Source organism: Pezoporus occidentalis, unplaced genomic scaffold (assembly GCF_034315485.1).
Source record: "Pezoporus occidentalis ecotype Australia unplaced genomic scaffold, CSIRO_AGI_Poc_V1 ctg133, whole genome shotgun sequence".
Classification (NCBI taxonomy): Eukaryota; Metazoa; Chordata; class Aves; order Psittaciformes; family Psittacidae; genus Pezoporus; species Pezoporus occidentalis.
This window is the reverse complement of record NW_026913136.1, coordinates 3,838,298-3,863,607: the sequence shown is the minus strand read 5'-3', so window position 1 is coordinate 3,863,607 and position 25,310 is coordinate 3,838,298. Positions and strand designations below refer to the sequence as shown.

Here is a 25,310-nt window from a genome sequence, read left to right as displayed (position 1 = left end):
ATCACCTCAAAATGTGTGGCAACACTTAGCATAGCTGAAGTACAGAGATGCAGTTTACTCTGTACAAGCTGGAGTTTTTCATATTAATGTTCCCATCTTTTGATTGGTTAAAATTAATGGAAGCCATGAGGTCTGTTTTTTCTCTAGCTGAAATACAAGCAAGCTTCTGTTGATCCTATAACAAAAGATAGAAGGCCACTTTTTCTTTTTTTTTTAACTTCTGTAACTACCTGCATGCTGTGTCTCTTGATGCTGTATACCAGACAGAACTCTACAACCTAGTGGCAAACCCTTTTTTGTTTCATTTTGTTGGTGTTTGGTTGGTTGGTTGGTTGGTTTCGTGTGGGGTTTTTTGGCTTTGTTTTTTTTTTTTAATTATGAACAGTTGGTTTGGGTAAAAGCTTTCCCTCAAAAGTGTGTTGGATGGCAACCAAATTGGTAATAAAAGTGTTTGTCAGATTGAGAGATGCCTTAAAATCCAAAGCACTGGGGTTTTCACAATCCTTCCTCCCAGCTGATACAGGTTCAAAGTCTGATGTTACTAATGCAAGGCCTAGCAACAAATTCTCTCAAACCTGATGTGTTAGAATATGAAGCAGAACTGCTCCAATACATAAGTGACTGTCCTGTGTTTTGGATTTTTTTCCCCTCATCAATCTCAGGTTAGGGCAAGGGCTAGGCTTACTTGATCTCTCCAGTGCCCTATGTGACAATTCTAACAACAAGGCAAATTGTTATTCATGAAAATAATGGTACTCCTCTGAGACTGGTCTTTGTATTTGCTTTGTTGGATATTTCTTTTTTCCTTGGACATGACCAAAATCACTTATTCCTTTTTCTACCTTTTAATATTCATGTAGAAAAATGTAAAGCAAAAAACGTTTACTTTCCCAGGAAACAGAACTTCTGTTTCCCAGCTGGTGTCAAAAAGTCTTGCAATACCATGTGGACATGAGTAATTATTAGTAGAAATAGTTCTATTCATAAAGAATGCAATAGTCCATGGAAGATGAGAGATTTTCAAGCCTTTAGTTGTCAATTTTGATGATCACAGAATCACAGAATTGTTAAGGTTAGAAGGGCCCTCTGCAGGTCATCTAGTCCAACCCCCATGCCAAGGCAGAGCCACCTACAGCTCTGGAACACGTCTGGGAAGGTTTTGAGTGTCTCCAGAAAGGGAAACTCCATGACCCTCCTAGGAAGCCTGTTAAGTGCTTTGCCATCCTCAGTATAAAGAAGTTCTTCCTCATGTTGAGGTGAAACTTCTTGTGTTTTAGTTTACGGCCACAGTTCTGTGTCCTGTTGCTGGGCATCACTGAAAAGAGCCTGACATCATCCTCCTGGCACTCACCTTTGAGATATTTACATGCATTAATGAAGCCCCCTCTCAGTCTTCTCGTCTCTAGACTAAACAGGCCCAGCTCCTGCAAACATTCCTTGTAAGACGCTCTAGACCTCTAAGCAATTTTGTGGTCTCCGCTGGACCCTCTCCAGTAGCTCCATTTCTTTCTTGACAAGAAGGGCCCAAACTGGACACAGGACTCCAGATGTGGCCTTACTAGGGTCAGGTACAGGGGGAAGATCACCTCCCTTGTCCTCCTGCCCACACTCCTCCCAATGCACTATTTGCCCAGGATACTATTGTCCCTCCTGGCTGAAAGGGCACACTGCTGGCTCATAGTCAATTATCATCCACCAATACACCCAGGCCCTTCTCAGCTCAACTGCTCTCTAGTGGGTCAGACCTCAACCTGTACTGATCCTTGGGGCTCTTCCTCCCAGGTGCAGTACCCTGCACTTGCCCTTGTTGAACCTCATTCCAGTTCTCCAGCCTATCAAGGTTGCAGCACAGCCTTCAGGTGTATCAGCCACTGTCCCCAGCTTCGTATCAGCAACAAAGGTGCTGAGGCTACACTCTAGCTCTTTATCCATGTCATTGATAAGTTGAATAAGACTGGGCCCAGTATTGACCCCTGGGGAATGCCACTGACTAAAGGCCTCCAACCGGATTCTACTCTGCTAATCACGACTCTGAACTCTGCCATTCAGACAGTTTTTGATCAATCTCTCTCCATTCATCTAACACACATTTCCTAAGCTTACCTATGAGGATGTTATGGGAGACAGTGTCAAAAGCCTTGCTGAAATTGAGGTAGATAACTCCCACTGTTCTCCCCTCACTGATACAACTTGCCATGTCAGCATAAAAGGCTATTAGATTGGTCAAGCAAGATTTACCCTTGGTGAATCCATGCTGACTACTCTACTTCCATTACAAACTGCTGTATAATGAATAAATGTTTTATCCCTGTCCACAGTTTACTTGTATTTTGAATACTGGGTTTTATTTAAAATGCATTCTTATTTTACTAAATATAATACCAAACAAAAAAATAAAGTTGTGTCTGTGGCAATGAAATAGTCTGAAAATGAAGTCCAGATTCTCAATTTGTACCACATTAAAACTTTTGTTTGAATTGTGTTCTTCTCACTTAAATTAATTCAAATTATAAACCGACAGCTGGTATTTATATTTTCAAAATAATCCTTGAACCTCCATCCACTTACAAATATTAACAAGAAGGGGAAAAAAAATCCCTTTTTCAATCCCAAATCAAAATGTTTCTAGCTTTCTACAAGAAAAAAAAAAAAATTCAAGCAGTCACTTGTTGAAGTAAACCTAACTTGCAGGTACAGGTGTTTACAGACAAAGAAACAAGAAACCCATACACTTGCACTTAAGAGTCTGGCAGTGTTGCAATTTGGTGAAGATGTCATTTCTGTCTAAAAGGAAATAAAATAAATTACAGCTACTCAGGATAAAAATCAAAACCAAAATTCCAGTAACACACAGGAATAAAACACAGAACATATTCAAATTCAAATCCTATGGTCTCTTGTGTTGCATGATTGAAGTACATGGTGGCTTTAATGTGCCAGTAAATTTTATTCCCTTTCACATGCCTATTAATCTATAATGTTGCATTTTAGAAAGATAATAAGATTTTTCCTCTACTAAAAGGAAGCTTTTAGAAAGGAAGCCATGGCCAAAGGTAAATAGAACGATCAATATCATGTAAGTCTACTAAAACAATATGAACAATAAAGAATTATAGAATCGTTAGGGTTAGAAAGGACCTTAAGATCATCTAGTTCCAACCCCCCTGCTGTGGGCAGGGACACCTTACGCTATATGAATCTGCCTTTCTTGAAAAAGGCCATAGAATTATATTGTTCTTCACTGTGAAGTAGTTTTGGCTAATGCGTTGTTCTGGAGTAATTATAAATTGGATATTTCCATAGTTTTGTAGAAGCAGGGGAGGTGAAAATTATTTTGGCAGCACCTGTTGATTCCATAGTAATCTTTTTTATTTTTTTTACAACTGTGATCCCATTAAATTCACTCCTTCTCCAGCTACTCAGTTTACGCTTCTGACTTCTGCTGACTTTTGCAAGCTGTTAGAATTGTTAGAAAAGCCAAATCAGGAACCATGAAAACCTCAGTTGTGTGGAATTGTTGGCACTCATGGGCCTTGATCATAGAGTAACTAAAACCTTAATGTAGATGTATAAACAACTGCTTCATCTTATCTAAGTCTTACGATCTCTTGGTTTGGTTGTTGTTTTTTTTTTTTTTATCATCATTTTAATTTTCTTTCATAACAAAGTTCAAACTTATATTGGGATTTTGGAAATACATTTCCCTTTTGAGTTACTTAAGTTCAGTTGATGTTATTACAATAAATTTACTTATTATTGTGTATCAAGTCTTCTCTCTTGTCATCCATAAACTCCCCAAAATATAGTTCAAAACAAACAAACAAAAAAACAACCAACAAAATTAAGAAAAATGTTGGGTGTGTACTCATTGGGGGAAAAAAAGGTTTTCTGACTATTGTTGGCATTCCTGAAAACAGGCATTTATAATGAAAATATTGCTAGAGCGTATCTGTAGTTCTGCTACAACCTGGACAATGTTAGCAGAAGCATTATGCATGGGAGACACATAGCTTTATGCTCCAGAATACCCACAAACTAGCAAGACATTTTCCATAATTTATGAGCTTCAGTTTCAAATTAGTTTTTCAGACTTAATGGTTTGGGAAATTATTATGAGAAACAATAATTCAGAGTTGACCTTTTCTGAGCTACCTGTTATTTGATTGGTTTACCTAGCAATGTCTTTAATTGAATTTGTCAACAGCAAAAATATGTGTGCTAACAGCTGCGGACTTACATTTTATAATTATTGTTATCACCTCAGATAAATATTTAAGCAGGGAAAGAAAGAGTGGGAGTAGAACAAAGTCACCTACAATAGCACAAAGTGAATGTTTCAGTGGAGAAGTTGTAATACTCACTGTTTGTTTAGAAATACATTCTTGAATTAGCAGAAGTTGCAACACATTTTTTGTCACTTAGCGAAAGAAAAAACATATTATACATCAGATAATGTGGGTAAATAATGACTAAATTCTGTATTATTTCCTTAGACAGAGCTTCATAGTGTCATAGTGTCATCAGAAAAATTATTTGAAAATTCAGGCTTAAATTCTGCAAAATCTCGCTGCTGCTCACCAGCCCCCAAACTCCAGGCAAACATAGATATTTTCTTTGTGCGTAGGCTTGTTTGTTCAATGCACTACAGGAGTTACACCTTTTTGTTTTGTTGTTTTCTTTTTTTTTTAAGAAATAATCTGAAACTCTGTAATTAAAACAGGATTAAGCAACCAGAGCGCTGAATTTACACAGAAAAACAATATACCAAAAAAATGAAATGAGCTTCCTTGTATCATAGAATCATAGAATGGTTAGGGTTGGAAGGGACCTTAAATATCATCCAGTAATTTAGTTCTCACCTCTTAATATTACAAAAAAAAGAATAATTTTGCACTGATTTTGTGAGGAGGGAATCCTTTGGTTTTGTTAGTTTGCTTGTTTGTTTTTAAAGTACCTGGTGCTACAGGCAGGGCTTTGGATTCTTTGACAATGGCTGGTTTTATAGGGCACCAGTCTGGACAATGTCAAGTGAGAAAGGTTTGTCTCACAGAGGCAAAAGGATACTGGGGCATGAATTAGCAGGGCTCATTTGGAGAGCTTTAAACTAGATTCGAAGGGGGATGGGGTTGTTGCTGGGCTTGCCCCAGTGGGGCAGCGCTCCAGAATTAATGAAGACTGGGAGGCCTCCTATAATCCTAGGGTGAAATCGGTGTGCTCAGCTCGCTCCCTGAAATGTCTATACACCAATGCGCGCAGCATGGGAAATAAACAGGAGGAGTTGGAAACCTGTGTTAAGTCAGGAGACTGTGATCTGGTGGCAATTACAGAGACGTGGTGGGACAGCTCACATGACTGGAATATAGTCATGGAGGGCTATGTCCTTTTCAGGAAAGACAGGCCAGCCAGGAGGGGTGGTGGGGTTGCTCTTTATGTGCGGGAGGAACTACAATGCACCGAGTTCTGTCTGGGGACAGATGATGAGCGAGTTGAGAGTCTGTGGGTGAGAATTAAGGGGCAGGCTGGCAGGGGGGATACTGTTGTAGGTGTCTGTTACAGACCACCAGATCAGGGTGAGGAAGTTGACGAGGCCTTCTACAGGCAGCTGAGAGAGGCCTCACAGTCACAGGCCGTGGTCGTCATGGGGGATTTTAACTTCCCTGATGTTTGCTGGAAGGACCACTCGGCAACCCAGCCGCAGTCCAGGAGGTTCCTCCAGTGTATGGATGATAACTTCCTCCTGCAAATGGTGGATGAGCCGACCAGGAGAGGAGCGCTGCTGGATCTCATCCTCACTAACAAGGAGGGTCTGGTTGAAGCAGTAAGGGTAGAGGGCTGCCTTGGTTGCAGCGACCACGAGATGGTGAAGTTCAGGATCTTGTGTGGTAGGACTAGTAGAATACCAAGTAGAATTGCAACCCTGGACTTTAGCAGGGCAAACTTTGGCCTTTTCAAGCAATTGCTAGGGGAAATCCCATGGGCAAGGCTGCTTGAAGGAAAAGGGGCCCAAGATAGTTGGTTGACATTCAAGGACTGCTTTTTCCGTGCTCAAGATCGGAGCATCCCGACACGTAGGAAGTCAAGGAAGAGGGCCAAGAGACCTGTGTGGCTAAATAGGGAATTGCTGGGTATGCTCAAGTGGAAGAGGAGAGTTTACAGGTCATGGAAGGAGGGGCTGGCCACTTGGGAGGAATATAAGGCTGCTGCTAGGGGATGTAGGAAGGCAGCTAGGAGGACTAAGGCCTCCTTAGAATTAAACCTGGCAAGAAGGGTCAAGGACAGCAAAAAGAGCTTTTTCAAGTACATGGCAGACAAAACTAACACCAGAGGCAATGTAGGCCCACTGATGAACGGGATGGGTGCCCTGGTGACAGAAGATGCAGAGATGGCAGAGTTACTGAATGCCTTCTTTGTCTCTGTCTACTCTGCTGCAGGCAGTCCTGAAGAGCCCTATACCCCTGAGACCTTAGATGAAGTCAGGTCGACGGAGCGCCTTGCCTTAGTCGATGAGGAATGGGTTAGAGATCAGTTGAGCAATCTGGATGTCCATAAATCCATGGGTCCAGATGGGATGCACCCGCGGGTGCTGAGGGAACTGGCGGAAGTCATTGCTAGACCACTCGCCATCATCTTTACCAAGTCTTGGGAAACGGGAGAGGTGCCCGAGGACTGGAGGAAGGCAAATGTCACTCCGGTCTTCAAAAAGGGCAAGAAGGAGGACCCGGGTAACTATAGACCGGTCAGCCTCACCTCCTTCCCTGGGAAAGTGATGGAACACCTTGTCCTTGGTGCCATCTTAAAGCATATCAAGGATAAGAGGGTTATGAGGGGCAGTCAACATGGCTTCACCAGGGGGAAATCATGTTTGACCAATCTCTTAGCCTTTTATGAGGAAATAACACGGTGGATGGATGATGGCAGAGTGGTGGATGTGGTCTACCTTGACTTCAGCAAAGCCTTTGACACAGTCTCCCACAGCATCCTCACGGCTAAATTGAGGAAGTGTGGACTGGATGATCAGGTAGTGAGGTGGACTGCGAACTGGCTGAAGGAGAGAAGCCAGAGAGTTGTAGTCTATGGGGCGGAGTCTAGTTGGAGGCCTGTAACTAGTGGAGTGCCTCAAGGGTCAGTACTGGGACCGGTATTATTTAATATATTCATCAATGATTTAGATGAGGGAATTGAGTGTACTATCAGCAAGTTTGCTGATGACACTAAGCTGGGAGGAGTGGCTGACACGCCAGAAGGCTGTGCTGCCATCCAGCGAGACCTGGACAGGCTGGAGAGTTGGGCAGGGAATAACGGGATGAAATATAACAAGGGAAAGTGTAGAGTCCTGCATCTGGGCAGGAACAACCCCAGGTTCCAGTATAGGTTGGGGAACGACCTGCTAGAGAGCAGTGTAGGGGAGAGGGACCTGGGGGTCCTAGTGGACGACAGGATGACCATGAGCCAACACTGTGCCCTTGTGGCTAAGAAGGCCAATGGCATCCTGGGGTGTATTAGAAGGGGGGTGGTTAGTAGGTCGAGAGAGGTCCTCCTTCCCCTCTACTCTGCCCTGGTGAGACCCCATCTGGAATATTGTGTCCAGTTCTGGGCCCCTCAGTTCAAGAAGGACAGGGAGCTGCTGGAGAGAGTCCAGTGCAGGGCAACCAAGATGATTAAGGGAGTGGAGCATCTCCCTTATGAGGAAAGACTGAGGGAGCTGGGTCTCTATAGTTTGGAGAAGAGGAGACTGAGGGGTGACCTTATAAGTGTCTATAAATATATAAAGGGGGAGTGTCACGAGGATGGAGCCAGGCTCTACTCAGTGGCAAACAATGATAGGACAAGGGGTAATGGGTACAAACTGGAACACAAGAGGTTCCACTTAAACTTGAGAAGGAACTTCTTCTCAGTGAGGGTGACGGAACACTGGAACAGGCTGCCCAGGGAGGTTGTGGAGTCTCCTTCCCTGGAGACATTCAAAGCCCGCCTGGACACATTCCTGTGTAACGTTATCTAGGTGTTCCTGCTCTGGCAGGGGGATTGGACTAGATGATCTTTTGAGGTCCCTTCCAATCTCCAGCATACTGTGATACTGTGATACCATTAAATCACATGTCAGAAAGAGGAATCATGAAATGTGTCAGTTTTTTCTGGACTTAAATAATTTTTGTAGAATAAATAGCAGTTACATTTAAATAACAACAAAAAAACTTTTGTAGCTGTTTTTTTCATGGTGTTGGTGTTTTGCCATTTCTTGCCATAGAACGAAAGGAAATTATATGTTGTACATGACTGCCAAAAAAAAATGAGGACAAACACGTAATTTCTTATTAACCTTGGGAATTTAATGCATGTGAAATTATTCCTAATTCCAACCCATGCACCAAAATAAATTTCGGATCATGCCGCCTGAGTTTCTAGATATGATTCTTTTCCCTATTTTCATTACTGGAGCTCTTCACTTTGTAACTCAATAGTTTAAATCTAGTTTTTGAGACATAAAGGCACAGCATACTATTGGGAATATCTAATACTGACTGTGTCTGGATAACATGTTATTTATCAGACGCACAAAAAAACCCAAATTTAAGTATCAATCATCTTTCAACAAAGCAGTTTAATGCTTTTATTGGGCTACATGAATGAAATGTATGCAGTGGGAAAAAAAAAGTGACAAAGATTTTAGGTCGGAATCGTACACTTAAAGTCAATAACCTCTAATGTTTCTAAAATTAGGAAACTTCCATTTTATATATTATTTGTGATAATCAATAAACACATTTCAACTAAGAAATTTTTACAATTCCAGTTTTAGAACGTTCACCAGCCTTCATCAGCCTTGCTAACATCTCTTATATGCTATTTCTCTTAATTTAAGTAGAAAACATTCTACCTCAGGAACATAGGATTATATGCTACTGCCTATAAAATAAAAGTTTATGTATCAAAAGAGATTTTGTTCTATGCATCCCAGACCTATTTTTTAGTTCTTTTTAAAAAAAAAAAAAGAAAAAGCAACCTAGTGGTCAAATAAGTAAGGTAACAGCATACCTGAGATGATCTCGTGCTGCTCCTGGACATAAGCAATTTGTCAATGGATTTTTACAGCACGAAGTATCACAAAAGGCAAATATGGAATAGTAGCCCTATAACAGCTGCCCTGTTTTAAGCATGGTAAAAGGCATTTTCATACTTACAAGCTGTCACTTGTATTACTATAGGATATCAGAAATGCAATCACGAATCAGACAAACTAAAGAAAGCAAATATAGTTAATTGTAACATCATGGGATGTTGAAAGAACAAAGCAAAGTGAAGTAGTGAACGTACATTTAAATGAAAAATGAAAACCATAAATTAAAAAAAAATCACTTTAGATGAGTTGTCTTCAGGAGTCTCATATCCTATCTCATAACTTGCATAAAATGCAACCGATCTTCAATCCCTGTTTATTCTGGATAGATTGTCACTATCCTAGATCACATGGTAATTTCCACACAAAGCCTTCTTTACCAACTGTACTGTTCTATAAAAAGAATTCCATTAACACCTATTAAAATTATTTGTATATACATATATATACACACAAACACTGTGATTGTCTTGATATAGAAGGACGTTAATTTTGCTTCCAGTTACAGTATCACTGCTAGTTTCAGACAATACAATAAATATTTTTGAGATAAGAATTATAATATAGAAATGAAAAGATCAAAAAACAAAAGAAAAAAAAACATTCAAATTTGCTAAGCAAAAGAATTTGGGACAGCTATAATTTTTTTTTAATGTTTCTAAAGTATGCTGTACTCTACAAATAACACTGTGAGGGAAAATAAGCTTTTTCGCTACAAAGTTTTGTTTTTTAGTGAAAAACACATCATGACTCAGATAAAAAGGTGTTCTCAGTGAATAATGAATTACTTTTTAGCCATATACACCTCTCACCATGCAATAAGGTCCCTAAAAGCTGTACAAAGTCGTAAAATGGCCTTTGTGAAATAATATTTTTTCCTTAAATGGTCCTAATATTTAGGAAAACTGGTGATCACACGCACACATTTTTGAACATGTGATCATAAGGTATACATACGATATTTATAAGACAAGATTAACATACATGCATAAGAACAGGTGACACTAAAAATGCTCTTTAAAATATTTTGGTTCTCAATATATTCATATGTATTGCTATTAATATGCCATAATTAGCCCAAAGAAGTTGTGTTGCATGAGTTCAGAATTACTTGTTTGAGAAAGGTAAAAATATATTTATGGAAAAGCAACATTTTCTTTTTTTCAGATTACAACCTTTTCTGCTTTGTAGCTCTATGGATTATCTTTTGTGTCTTGTCTACTAAGGTCAGCACACAGCTACTGAGAAATACTGAACTGTATTACATATTTTTTTCACTTCTATTTGTTGTGTGTTGCATATTTGGGAGATACACCAACATTTACTTGGGGAAAACATACAGATTACGAATGGTTTACATTTTATTTCATTGAAAATAATTTGTAAAAGATCATTAAGAAGGAAATACATTGATACTGTAAACATGCATGTTTTCAAAATGAAGATATGCTTGATTCAGGTTTCTATCCACATAATGACAGCACTCAAGAAAAACTAAGTTAAAGTACCTTTAGTTTTGGGGACAAAAACATTTTAATTAATAATGTTTCTGAGCTGTACCCAGATTTTCTGCAGGTCCATTAGCACTGTTTCCTAATCATTATTCCTTCAGGAGAAATTACTGCTTGACACTATGCTACTCTCATTTTCACAAGCATATTAGGAACAATACAGATTTTATCAAAAGACAAGAGGCACTTTTTTTCTCCCTAATTTTAATCTTGATTAAGTGGTAAAGTGAACTTTGTGCTGGTGAAGAGTAGCTAAATGAACTCAAATTTTTTAACCACAACTGCAATACTGCTGGGGCAAGGGGCCAGAGGAAGAAGTTCACTTTTTCACAGGTCACCTCATCAGTTTTGAGCCACAAGACCTATTTTTCATTTGAAGTGCAGTTGTCTTTGCATAGGCATCCAGGCTTTGAACCTTCTGCTGTGATTGCAAGATGTGAACTACTGTCATGTCATGCTATTGCTTTGTAATGTGTTTTGGTTTTTTTTATCCTCAGCATTTGAACTCACTCCACCATCACATTTCAGGAAGCCAAGTAACTGTCAAGCTAAAAGAATGTTCAAACTCAACCAATCTAAACTGGCCTAGAGGTTAAAGCTTTAATATTCTAATTTCAACTTGCTAAACTACTGAACTGTTAGTGCAAATAATTTTAATACATTTATTTAATACTCATGTGTTCTTATGAATATGTTCATTATTAATTGCCTCCTTTATCTCACAAAAAGTAAGTTATTGCATCCTATTTACCTATATCTACGTTTTATATCCTTTTCATACAGCACAAAAAATTAATTCTAAATAATGAAGACCTGTTGTCTCCTCTTAGATGTATCTGAATTATCATTGAAAGTGCCACATCCACAACCCTGTTCATCAAAGTTTACACACAGAATCTGAGACACGTTGAAGTCTGAGAATTATGCTTTATATTTCTGCACAGCCAAAATTTCCCCCTTAAGAATTGCATGCTAATATTTTCAGAGCTGACACTGTGCTCACCAACCAGAGAAAAACAAAGGATTGAACTTCTGGTTAAAGGAAACTGATATACAACAGAAGGCAACGTCTACTCAACTTTGAACAGGCTTTTTTAATATTATGAAACTTTGCTAAATTAATTTCAGTAAATGAGAAAGTTTGCATAATTTGTATTCTTTTTCTCCATAACATCTGAAATAGAAAATGCATGGAAGTTGAAAACTGCATATCACTGTATATCTGTCACAGATCTGGAAATATAAAACTGACATAAATCTTAAGCCACTTAAACCTTGGTATTAATAGAGTCTTTTTTTTTTTTTTCCTCCATTTTTATTTCCCATTGGCTTTTCATTGCTATCGATTCCTTCAAAGTTATTTCTTATATTTTATAAGATAACAGGATTTCAGTCCAGGAAATCATAAGTAAACACCTTTATTCAAGATTTGCAATTTTACAAGAAAATGTAGCAATTGAACTGCAGTGAATCAAGACTTTTTTAACTGTGAAATATAAATATTAATTAATATTAATTATTAATTATGATTATATAACTATATATACTATATATTATATAGTTAATTATAATTATATAATATAATTATAAATATATTACATAGTTAATTATAATTACATAATGTAATTATAAATATTAATTAATATTAATTAATATTAATATTAACTTCATATTAAATTTAAAAAGACACTACTGCAAGAGAAGGCAGAAATAAATCAGATCTGCATTTATAAGATTTTGCTTTAAGAATGTGAATTTGTTCTAAGAACATGTTAATTAATTAAGGTAAAATACATTACTGCATGGAAAAGATTTACAGCTTTACACTAAGAATAACCAAGTCAAAGGGATAATTTTATTACTTCCAGTAATAGTAATTTATATTTTCACTAACTAAATAAAAGGATGAGCAAATGACATGATTTAGATCGCACTTTAATCTACTACTGATTTGCAAAGGGAAGAAAAAAATCCTTTCAAAGGAAACTTTATATCAAAATGGAATTCTGTTGTTAGTATTAACTCAAATAAATAGACACTGCTTGTATGAACTCACTTCTGCTTTTAGACCAAGATTTAGTAGCTGACACTATACTTCAACGATACAACAAAAATAAGTCACTCAGAAGACTTATCAGAACAAATATCTGCAAACAGACTCTGGACTGGGTGATCTTTATATATTAAAGTCAAAAAGAATTTTATCATGTTTTACTTTGTAAACTTATTTATCAACAAGAACAGAATAAAGCAAAGAATAAGAATTTATGCTACACCAGTGGTCCTTACTCTTCAATTGATGTACATAATATTTACATATGTATGACCATTTTTAGGTCCAGAAAATGAAATAGCATACAACTTTATTATTTTCAGTATCTAGTACTTTGAGAGGTTTTCTTGTAATCCTTAAATTTGGGAACATTAACCTTCTTCTTATAACAAAGATGTATAACTGAAGTCTTAAAACTTTTTTTCTAGTTTTATTAACGGATGGGTAGAAATAGAGAAAAATAACACAAAAATGGAATCCAGCTAAACAAATCCATATGATTTCTCATTGAAAGATGAAGTTTTATATTTCTGAATACTCAAGCTCCAGCAGTAATATTTTCAGTTCATTAAAAAATCCCCAAACTGCCAAAAATCCCAAGGAAACACCCACAAACAAAACAAAACAAAGTAAAAAAAAATAAATATCCCAAACAAAAACAAAACCCCAAAACCACTAACAACAAAAAACTGCAGAAACAACCCAACTAAAACCAACTAAAACCAAAAAAAAAAATAAATCCCCAAACACACACATACAAACAAAAAAAACCCAAACAAAAAACAAACCACCACCACCAAAAAACTCCAAACCATGGTTTATTAAGATTGACTGGCCAAGCAGCTAGAGGTCAGAAATAGTGAGTCACCAGTCATGATTCTTTGAACTATGACTTAAAGTCACTGGACCCTTAATATTCACAACTGCTCTGACACATAGAAATATGTGATCTTTGCTCCTGGTTTATCTGCTTAGGGTCTAAGAATAAAAATTAAAAATAAACTTATTTCAGACATGCTTTCCCAGCTTGGGACTTTTATATAAGAGTTACCAGAGCGTTGCTGAGATCAGCTGAAGTCATGTAACTTATTTGAGCTTCAAAAAATTTGCTTATCCAGGGAACAGTGACCTCTTAAATCTATCAACCCTCTCTGTAGTCAGGAAAAGAAAAGCCTTTACAGATTTGCCATACTGGGGAAAGGGAAAATTCTGAAAAAAAGACTGACAAGTAGTTAACAAATAGATTACTGAAATTTGAAAAGCTGATAATATCAAGCATTGCTGAGTGACTCATGCTCTGCCAAACTAACTACAACAATCACTCAGTTTTTCAGATGTATAGGAAACTAGAATTTCTGGAAAACAGTCACTGAGCATGTATGAATCAACTGCTCTATTCATATGATATAAAGCTGTTGTGCAAGTTCAGAACAAATCTGATGCTGCTATGATTCAGACTTCCTACATACAAAATCAATCTTTTTGGGAATTTGCCAGGAAGACATTTCTCAACTTCTGTCACACAGACACAACACTGAAGGATATTGTTTCAGCAGTTAAATCTGAAATTACAATTTTAACTGAATATAGCAAAAGATCTACACCAACTTACCACCTCACCTCAATGTCCTTACAGCGCAACCAATGACTGGAGGATTAAAAGTGTAAGACTCTTCAAAATTTCCCTGAAAAAGAAAATAAAACACTTTTCATTTTTAGAGTAACACCACAATTCTAAAGCATTCAAGAAACAGAAAAAGTAGCCTGACTCTAAATAAATTCTGCAAACTGGTATTGAAAGGCAGCAATACAAAGCAGAATTTTGCGATTAACACTGATGTAAAAGAGTCTGGATTGACAGTGGTCATATATTAAACGATCTGAATCAGAGATTTTCTGATTAAAGTGTTCATGAAACAACAACTATGTTTTCAAACACATTATTTTAAACACTTTCTTGCTATGTCACTGTGCTAGACCAACACTTTTTCAACTACTATTTTTAGTGCTAAAACATAGTTTCATAACTGAACCTATGCTATTAGCTCATTAAGTAAACCAGAGGTATTACCAAAACCTACAGTAACTGCAGAGGCAGTATATCTATCAGTAAATTACCTTAACAGTTTGTGAAAACAGAACTGTAGCCTTTCCAAAAGTTAAAGCTATCTGTTCACCATCACAAATCAGTGTCAATCTCTACCATATGGATGTCCGTTCTAACTCATTTATTTAAATCTTTCTCACTAGAAGTCAGGCTTACAGAGGTCCTATAAACTACACAACCCAAAACTGATGAGTGCCAAGTACACACCGAAAGCAGGAATCATCTTTACAGCATATATGTGAATGTCACTGTATGAAGATACAATTAAAAGCACCATTTCTTTCAGATGTGCATATCTTTATACACTGCTTTTGGATGTGTTTAATTACGCCCTAGCTCCACACTGGTCTGATTATATTATTTGTAGCTTGGGTGGAAAAGATAATTGCTTTTGTACCAACAGCATTTCTGTCATGCAAAGATATTCCTTTCTAAACTGACTTGTTTCTTCTTCATCTTATTCACACCTTTTTTCCTTTCTGCTTTTGTGGAATGCATTGGGTGTTGGCCCTTTGGGAAAATAGCCAATTTTAGCTGCCAAGTATTCTTAAGTTATTTTATCACATACAAATAATCTGGGTAAATGATGGTCTATCTTTTCTTCCATAATGAAAGACTGGTTGGGGGATAAAAAAAAAGCAAATTAAAAAACCCCAAACCTCAATTGGCTTCTTGTTATTGTGTTAAGCAGGGAATTTCTGCTTTTTGGTGGCACAGAAGCTAGAATTTTCATGGTATATTAATTTGTTTATTGCTTCACCTCTTCCATCATCATAGGAGGTACTCTCCATCACATGATGGTTTACTACTTTCTTCTAGGGCCTGATGAAGTCCACCTCTCAGCAAAAGGGAAAAGTATCTTCAATAACAGGCTTGCCAAACTGTGGAGAAGGCTTTAGAATCATAGCATAGTTAGAGTTGGAAAGGACCTTAAGATCATCTACTTCCAACCCCCCTGCCATGGGCAGGGATACGTCACACTAAATCATATCACACAAGGCCTCATCCAACCTGGTCTTGAACACTGCCAGGGATGGAACATTCGCAACCTCCCTGGGCAACCTATTCCAGTGCCTCACCACCCGAACAGGAAAGAATTTCTTCCTTATACCCAATCTAAACTTTCTCTGTTTAAGTTTTAACCTGTTACCCCTTGTCCTACCACTACAGTCCCTAATGAAGAGCCCCTCCCCAGTATCCCTATAGGCCCCCTTCCAATACTGGAAGGCTGCTATGAGGACTCCAAACAGCCTTCTCTTCTCCAGGCTGAACTGGAGCCCCAACTTTTTCAGCCTGCCTTCATGCGGGAGGTGCTCCAGTCCCCAGATCATCCTCGTGGCCCTCCTCTGGACTTGTTCCAACAGTTCCGTGTCCTTTTTATGTTGAGGACACCAGAACTGCACACAGTACTCCAGGTGAGGTCTCACAAGAGCAGAGTAAAGGGGCATTAATACCTCCTTCAACCTGCTGGTCACACTCGTTTTGACTCAGCCCAGGATACAGTTGGCTTTCTGGGCTGCAAGCGCACACTGCCTGCTCATGTTCATTTTCTCATCGACCAGGATCCCGAAGTCCTTCTGTGCAGGGCTGCTCTGAATCTATTCTCTGCCCAACCTGTAGCTCTGCCTGGGATTGCTCCGACCCAGGTGTAGGACCTTGCACTTGGCATGGTTAAACTTCATGAGGCTGACATCAGCCCACCTCACAAGCGTGTCAAGGTCCCTCTGGATGGCATTCCTTCCCTCCAGCGTATCAACTGAACCACACAGCTTGGTGTCATCGGCAAACTTGCTGAGGGTGCACTCAATCCCACTGTCCATGTCACCAACAAAGATATTTAACAAGACCAGTCCCAACACTGATCCCTGCGGGACACCACTTGTTACTGGCCTCCATAAACTAAAGTTGCTGGTTGAGGATAACCTCAATCCATCCCGATCCTACCAGTCCGATGCTGGTGCTAATAGCAGATGCCCAGAGCCTGAAGAGGGATCACAGGTCAGAAATGGAGCACCTGATGAGGTGACTTCCAGCCACTCCAGCCAATAACTCATCATCATCAGGTTCCCGGTTGAAATGTCTCTATGCCAATGCATGTAGCATGCAGGGCCATGAATATGATCAGAAGGCTAGAGCACACTTCCTATGAAGACAAGCTGAATGAGTTGGGCTTGTTCATCCTGGAGAAGAGCAGGTTCTATGGAGACCTTCCAGCATCTATGCACCCCCTTCTAGCATCTAAAGGGGGCCCTGAAAGAAAGCTGGACTTTTTACAAGGGCAAGTAGTGACAGAACAAGATGAACTAGCTTTAGGCTGACAGCAGGGAGATTTATACTGGACATTCAGAAAAAATCTTCACTATGCCGATGATGAGACACTGAAACTGGTTGCGAACAGAAGTTGTGGCTTCCCTGGAATCTTCTCTGGAATCTCTGGAAGAAGTTGTGGAATCTCTGGAAGTGTTCAAGGCCAGTCTGGAGGGAACTTTGAGCAGTCCTGTCTTATGGAAGGTGTCCCTGCCCATGGCAGGGCGCTTGGAACTAGATTATCTTTAAGGTGTCTCCCAACCCAAACCATTCTATGATTCTTGTTTTCCAGCTCTAGGTTGTGTACTTGTCTTTTCAAACACCTTCTCCTACTTTCTTTTCAGGTACCTTAATACTTCTCGTGTTCCAACTTTCCCACTGCCTTCCATAAATATGCAAATGTTCCATTTTTTCACTGTTATCACTTTTAGTGAATAAAGCTAGCTTAGACTGAGCAGGAATACTTTACTTTCCATCTCATTCTTCTTGTACTATCCTCTCTGGGCTTTGATAACATCATTTTCAATACTTCCTTTTCTTTTGTCTCCGGGATTCATGTTCCAGTTAAACTACAATCATGAATAAAACAGAAAGAAAACCAGCAGATTTTGGTCTTTATGCTGCTAGTCTGCAAGTCGTGTAGACTTTACCCTGCTGCCAGACTCCTCTCTTTATTCTAAAATAACCCTCCCAATAATGTAACAGAAACATATGTTGCGACAGTTAAGAACAAAGGAAGAATGCAGGTGCACAAAAACTGTCAGCTTCTTAGTCTACTGATCCCCTGTTATGTACAGTGGGCAATCAGTCCACTTCCTAAGTGCGCATTGTTTCTACAAATAAATTAATTAGTATTGAAAAGTTAACCTTACATTAAGACGAGCAATAATAAAAAGGAAACACTTTCTGTTATCCAAAAATATGATAAACATAACTGCCACTGCCAAATATTTTGTATTCTCAGTTACAAGTAGTATTTCTGACAGTCTATTGAGCATGATTTTTCTCAGCGATGTTTTTCATATTCAAGGATCATATCTTACAAAAGTCATCCCAATAAGAAAGTCAAATAAAAATGCCAGGGGCCCTGCATGGATGAGCAAGGCACTATTGGCAAAGCTCAAACTTAAAAAGCATATATGAAAGGTGGAAGCAGAGACAGGTAACCTGGGAGGAATATAGAGACACTGTCTAAGCTTACAAGAAATGGCTGTGTTCAAAGTGTTTTGGTTTTGGTACAAAGTCTACTTTTAGGCCTGTAACTAACAGTGTGCCCCAAGCATCAATATGAGGTACATGAGGTTCAATGTCTACATTAATAATCTAGAGGATGAGGCAGAGTGTAGCCTCAGCAATTTTGCAGATGACACAGAATTAGGAGGACTGGCTGATATACTAGAGGCTTGGGCTGCCATCCAAAGGGACCTCAAGAGGCTGGAGAAATGGGCTATCAGCAACCTTATGAAGTTAAACAAGAGGAATTAGAAAGCAGCTTTGCACAAATGCCTCTGGGTGTCCTCGTGGGCAACAAGTTGAACAGGAGTCAGAAATATGCCCTTGACACAAAGTAGGTCAACATCTTCCTGGTTTGCAAGTAGAAGGAGTGTTGCCAGCAGGTGAAGGGAGGTGATCCTTCCTTTTTATTCAGCACTGGTGAGTTCACTGGAGTACCATGTTCACTTCTGGGCTTCCTAGCACAAAGGAGATGTGGTCTTACTGGAGCGAAACAATGAAGTACTGTGAAGATATTGAAGGGACTGGAGCACCTCTCCTGCAAGAAAAGGCTGAGAGAGCTGGGTCTGTTCAGCCTGGAGAAGGCTCAAGGGGAAACTCACCAGTGTGTATTTGCACCTCAAGGGAGGGTGCAAAGAAGATGGAGTTAGGCACTTTTCAATCACAAGACAAGAGGCAATGCAAACAAGGAAACAGAAGGGTCTGTTTAAAGCTGAAACAGCTTTTTAATATGGACACTGGAGCAGTTTGCCCAGAAATTGTTGTGGAATCTTCATCCTTGAAAATATTAAATAGCCATCTGGACATGCTCCTAGGCAACCTGGTCTGAGTATCATTGCTTGAGCAGGTACATTGGTTTGGATCCAACCTCAACCATTTTGTGATTCTGTGATTTTTTATTCAAGGCACTTATCATTTGTGTTTTTTCCATCCTAGGTGGACTGTGATTGATAATCACTTTCCATGTTTTTTTATATCTCATTGACGGCGTTCAGAAGCAACAATATTTCTAATGGTTCAGGAAACAATAAAAGGCAAGTAAACAAATAAATGACAAACAGGAATCAAGAATGTTTCACCTAAAAATCCTCTTCCTCTAAACTTTAGAAGAAACTATTTTGTCATAATACAATAGCAGTTTCATCGAAAAATGTACTGCATATGTAACAAAGGAAGATGTTGAAAACAGGCAACTAAAGAACTTTTTTTGGCATCAGCCCACCTCACAAGCGTGTCGAGGTTCCTCTGGATGGCATTCCTTCCCTCCAGCATATCAACCGAACCACACAGCTTGGTGTCATCGGCAAACTTGCTGAGGGCACACTCAATCCCACTGTCCATGTCACCAACAAACATGTTTAACAAGACCGGTCCCCACACCGATCCCTGAGGGACACCACTCCTTACTGGTCTCCAGCTGGACATTGAGCCATTGACCACAGCAATTTGAGTGCGGCCATCCAGACAGTTCTTTATCCACCGAGTGGTCCACCTATAAAAGTGATGTCTCTCCAATATAGAGACAAGGATGTCATCTGGGACAGTGTCGAACGCTTTGCACAAGTCCAGGTAGATGATGTCAACTGCTTTACCCCAGTTCCGTAGCCCCACCATAGAATATCACCAAATAGGTCAGGCAGCCTGAGCCTTCTCAAAATCAAGGGTAGCCAGTTCTCCTGATAGGTTCTGGAGGGGGCCCGTGTTTAACCTAGTCTGTCTTGTATTTGCTACCTACCTATAGAACGGCTTCCTGTTATCTTTCACATCCCTAGCCAAGTTTAATTGTAACTGGGCCTTAGCTATTTTTTTTTTTTTGAATACGTCTGAAAGGCAACATCCTTTTTTTTTCCTATGCAGCCATGTTCTGGGCCTTCCATAAGCCCCTGGCACCTTCCCTAATTCTACAGGAGTTATAGTGCAGCAGGCAGAACATGGGCAATGGCCATATCACAAGGGATTGGTGACATAGCTGGTGTAGGGAGGTTATGGAAAGGGAACCAGGCAAGGCTTCAGGCAAGCTGGTGGGTTAGAAAAGGCTGAAGTGAGAGGACACTACTTGCCCATGGCAGGGGAGTGGGAACTAGATCATCCTTACAGTCCCTTCCAACCAACCATTGTATTTGCATGACAGTGAAAGGGGCAGAGCCACAGGTAAGGAGGCAGGGGCTGCCTGTGGTGCTGCAGATAGTGGCTGCTCCTTCTCTGCTTTTAGAGCCAGCAGCCCAGAAGAACACAGGACCAGACCACGGAACATTCCTGTCCTCAGCCAGTCAGCCAGTCAGATTTGCAGCTTTCTGGCTGGTGCTGTTTTCAAGCTTTTGCACCAGCCCTGGCAATGCAGCAGCCAAATCACAGCCTGCAGCATGCTGGTGGCAGCCCATGCTACTGTGTGGCTGTGACATGGACAGCCCAAGGCAAGTGTCTGCTGGCTGCCAGGGAGAGATGGGACTGGCAGCCTTCACCTGAGGCTGGGAGAGTTCTGAGCAGGAGTTGCCTATAGTGACCAAGGGTGACTGCTCCCACTCTTTGTTGACACTGTCCCGTTTTGCACAGTGTCAGGCCCAGAAAGGGACACAACTAGAACACAGTGTACTCCCATCCCCTTCTTCTTCAGCCACACAGTCAGAGATTTCTGCAGCTTTCTACCAGGCCATTGACTTAGGGACAAATACACAGCCCCAGTGTGCAGCACACCATGGTCTCACAGGCAGCTGGAAGCTACCCTTAGCCATAGACATGGGGAGCTCTGCAACACCTAGCTTCTATGTCTGAAACTTTCCTTGAAATAAAGTTTCTGATTTATAAACACACTGGCCGGTTCTTCTGGCTTGTGTGGTTTTCTTGTTTTATTTTTTTTTTTGAGACCTTTTGGGCCTTTCCTTATGTGACAAGAGCCAGGATTTATTAAAGCTGGCAGCATGCATATGTCAATGGCATCCCAGTGCCCATTTGCCTCACTTCCATGTTCATAGCTGAGATCTCCCTTCCACCCCATCTTAAATGTAACTTGCTTAATTCATTGATTCTTCAATCTGATATCAGCAGACAGAGACAGTTTCATCTTCATGAACTCTGCAGCCTTCAACAGGCATTTAGCCATTACCCAAGAGATAACCTAATTACTTCAAAACGTGATGCAATCATCTGAATATCAAACTGCAAGACAGATAAAAATATAATGCAGTCATGGAACTGAATAATTATAAATTCCTTCTGAAATATCACTTAAGATATGTGTGCGTAAATATTAATTAATCATATTTTTTATTCTTACAGGTTGGATACATTTTTTCAGTGACCTATAATAGAAAAAAAAAGGTGTGTTATTGTTCTAATACACAAACTTAATTATGCTAAGTTTCTTTGCTAGTAGGAAAACCTAAAATTCCAGTTACATATTAGATAAATGCAATTATTCTTTTCATAGAATTATAAAACATGTCTGCTTATGGAAAACATTTGACATTGACATTCATATTTAGTTTCCTGATGAAAAAAAATCCACTTTCATTTTGCACAAGAAGAGTAGGTGTATGGCTTCTTTCTCCTTATGCAACAACCAACTGAAATACTATGAATACCCATTTGGTGGTTCATCTCCAAATTTATTTATTTTTTTTATATCATGATTTTTTTTCTGAATAAATCACTAATTTTTGATTTACATTTTATAACTTTACATACAATTTAAATTTAAAATTGAAAATTTCAATTTTGCTTTCAAAATTTCTGTACTTTCTATATGAAGACACTTTTTTTGTGAAAATTGTATTGTATTGAAACACTCCCTAACAGCATGGGTTTTATTTTTCGCTAACTCTATTTTAAAAATTTACATTTATCAGAAATTACACTGTTAGTTACAGATTAGAAATAAAAAGCCAAGTGCTTTCAAGTATTGGAAGAATGACGTTCTGAACCTTCTCCCATTAAACTTAGGTCACAATTTCACAGTGGTGCTAAGTTTCTTACTCATCTTAGGTGACTAGAGTACAGTGCACTGCAATCCAAACCCAAACAAACCAAACCCCAACTGCTTAACTCTGTCTTAAAAGCTACAGGTACTGCATTTTTGAAACTTCCCATCTCCTACTTTCTTGTTATAAGCTTGCAAGAAACAATGAAAATATTTCTATATTATCACTGGAGACTAAAGAAGTAAACTGGAAAAATCTCAGCTCTGAACAGTGACAAATATTTCTGAAATATGGAATCCTTCTGCTGCTGCCTCTCACCTACTGAAAAAGAACACATTATTCTGAACAGGTATTGAGTTTGCAGAATGTTTTCCATGTTAAAATAAAAGTGAGGTAGTATAAACTGCAAGGGAAGTGTACCAGTGGGTTTTGAGCATTTATTTAATATAATCTTGCAATGCCTTCAAAAGTGGTGGAACAAGGTTACATATGAAAATGGACTGAGTCAATCATTTTGAAGTCAGAAGCGTTTCAATATCAGATACATTTTCCACAGTCACACTGGAAAGAGAATGAATAGAAATATGAAAGTAACAAGGGATATATGTTGTCAGTGCTGGAGGCTGAATGACACCATGCAAATGACTACCTTGAATACACATTTCATTACATTTTAACATTGCTCTGTGTATGGCAGAGATTTCTTAGGCTGATGATATACACAGGTTAGCATTTCCTATATGTATATGGAAGCATCAATCAATTTTCTTTACTTAAGTTTCTTAATTAATCATCACACTACAGGAATTCTGATTAAGCATTATGAACTTATAAAATATGTCCTGAAAAACTGGCACACTACCAATTGCTCTTTTTTTATAAACACATTTAAATGTAAGATTCTTTATGAAATAATTCACTGTTTCCTCAGAACCCTTTGTTACTCTAAACTATGCATTTTAGCTGCTTATATTGAGCTTGCTTGCTCCAAGTATACAGGTTTTCAGCACTTGAAAATTATTAACCTGACACTCACCACTACTGAAAGATTTTCATGTTCAGTAGAATTTCCCTTTCTATTAATATTGCTATCTTTCTTCAAGTAGTCTTGAAAAAAAAACAAAAAACAGTGCTTCCAATCAAAGGAAGTAAAGCTAATGCCTAAAATATATTCTAAATATTCTACTTAATAAGCATAAATACAGCCCACTTTAGATTTCTTTATTGTAATTTTCTGGAATAATAATAAAACATTTTGTGTACATTAAAAAAAAAAAAAAAAAAAAGAGTTACAGGGCTGAGTCCTAGAAAGAGAACTCAGAAGAAAAAAAAAAAAAAATAGAATAAACCATTGCAAAGTTGTGGTAGTGGGACAGAAGTTTGGTAAGACTTTTTCCTGTATTTGGGGGTGTGCATGTCTTTCACTGCACCCATGCTTTTTTCCTACCTACCTTTCTATGGCTCCTTTCTCTTATTCGTCTCTTATTTCTTTCAATAATTTCACTGTTAGGGCTCATTTAATTCTGATCTCAATATCATCAAAGATATCAGTATATCAGCATAGCTATGAGTCCAAATCATAGGTTAGCTCTGGAAACTCTGCTATTTGGTTTCCTAAACTTGCAGAAACAATCTTCATTATTTTATTCAATGAGTGGCCATTTTAATTAAAAAAAAAAAAAAAGGAAAACCTTCCCAAGAAGAGAATGGTGGACTATAGTGCTATACATACATATATATCAAGAGAAGGATATGCAACACAACCCCAGGGATCAGTAGGCTATTCCCCATTTCAAAAGAAGATTCTGTATAAAAAGTCTGTGATAGTTTTTACAAAAATACTGTCTCCTCCCAAAAAAACTTTTCTGACTCCAGAACATGTATTTGTTCCTCTAAGCAGGAAATACACAGAAGTGAATGTCACAGGCCCCAAACCTTTTTTCTAAGCCCATGTCACACATTGTTACAAGCTCTGGAGAGAAGAGACATGGATGTTGCTGGGTGGCTGCCAGAGCAGATTTTGGAGACAGTCCGTTCTGTTAAACTCTCTGTGACCACAGTAAGGCCTCTATCATTTTTGTCCCTGGTACATGAGGCTTACAGTCTTCTGTTATGTCACTGACATGCCATGTAAATAAATTCACTGAAAAATACTGTGAAAGTATGTGAATCTATGTGAAGGAATATTACTCATCTCAAATTTGACCTCATTAGGGCTAATTGTCTTGTGGTTGTCCTTTAGTCTTCTTCATCCCTGGCAGTGTTCAAGGCCAGGTTGGACAAGGCCTTGGGTGATATGATTTAGCGTAAGGTGTCCCTGCCCTTGGCAGGGGGGTTGGAACTAGATGATTTTAAGGTCCTTTCCAACCCTAACGATTCTATGATTCTGATTCTATAACCACTCTTGTATTGAAATGACGCAAATTGACATTTATTGTATTTCATGCCTTAAGTACACAAAACTAACAGTTACCAGAGAAAAGAGAGTATGTCCTCCTGTCAAGATATTCTGCCCTCTCCACTGTCACTCCCCTGACTCTCTTGTCATTGAGTCTAGAAAGCACAGCACTGATCCTTAAGAACCAATGGTCGCATTTTCTGCAAGTTTACCTCTTTGATGACAGCCTGATGAATGCCACACCACCACAGGGAAAGGGGCAGAAACACATGATTTGGGAATTTTCTTTTGATGTAGATTGTTTTTTCCACAGCACTAAAAGTCGTTCTTGGATATTTGGAAGCCATGATGGGGGACATAGATCTGAGCTCTCACTGAGTGACTTATAAGGACAAATGAGATTGTAGCCAAGCCAAACTTTTTCCAAGGGTATCACTTTAGACAGCGTGGTTGTGCACATGGATATGGCACAGGGTAACAGATGAGGTCTTCGATGGGCTTAGGACTCATGAACAATATACCACTTCTGTGATCTAGAAAAGTAAGGCACATCTACACCCAAACCAAAAAGTAGTGAGAGGGAATCAAGTAACTCTGACTCTCAGTCAACATAGTACAAACAGCTCTCACGTCGAGATATCCTAGATCTGAGTAACTTCATTTAGA

The 25,310-nt window shown here is 38.9% G+C and overlaps 1 protein-coding gene across 5 annotated transcripts in view; it reads right to left on the bottom strand.

The window, feature by feature from the left end:
• PTPRD (protein tyrosine phosphatase receptor type D) overlaps positions 1-25,310 on the bottom strand; it is a 1,311,464-nt gene that overhangs the window by 1,012,095 nt on the left and 274,059 nt on the right. For all 5 annotated transcript variants that reach the window (XM_062609059.1, XM_062609064.1, XM_062609063.1 and 2 more), the window contains one exon: positions 14,295-14,367. The gene's annotated coding sequence lies outside the window, so the exon portion shown is untranslated. The remainder of the gene's footprint in view (positions 1-14,294; positions 14,368-25,310) is intronic.